Raw genomic sequence first — 559 nt, 5'->3', positions numbered from 1 at the left:
TTTTTTTTTTTAATGTAAAAGATTCAAACCCTGCAGCATCTTTGCTGTTCTCCCCCGCCTGGCTGGCACCATGCAGCTGTGCCACTCGTGTTCAGTCTGCGCTGCAGCGAGGTGATGCCGCCAGCTCGAATTCCCACATGGTGATATGCACAGTTGGAAACAGGCATTTGGGGAACCGCCGTTTGTTGCTCTTCCTTTTCCACAGCAACGACGAAGGTATTTCCTATCCACCCGCCCCATACCCTGCATTTCAAAGAGCAGCTTTTGTTCTGGAGAAGTATCACCTTGTACCAAAATGCCTGCTATTCTGCAGTAAATTATCTTAAAATAGAACCCTCTCCTGCCAGATGTTTGTCTTGGAGCCGCTCGCCAAACCCTGCAGCAGAAAGGAGAGGATGGGAAAGGCGAGGCACATGGGACAGAGCAGAGGCTGATGCCATTTCTGGACCGGCGTTGTCCCCCATCACCGGCAGCACAGCAGGTCCCCAGGACTCGGGGTACAGCCAGCCAGATCTCCCTACCCTGCGCCAGGCCAGGCCAGGTCGCTACCATTGAGGAC

Source organism: Phaethon lepturus, unplaced genomic scaffold, assembly GCF_000687285.1.
Source record: "Phaethon lepturus isolate BGI_N335 unplaced genomic scaffold, ASM68728v1 scaffold28088, whole genome shotgun sequence".
NCBI classification, from domain to species: domain Eukaryota; kingdom Metazoa; phylum Chordata; class Aves; order Phaethontiformes; family Phaethontidae; genus Phaethon; species Phaethon lepturus.
The sequence above is the reverse complement of the archived record's forward strand: the minus strand, read 5'-3'. Positions refer to the sequence as shown.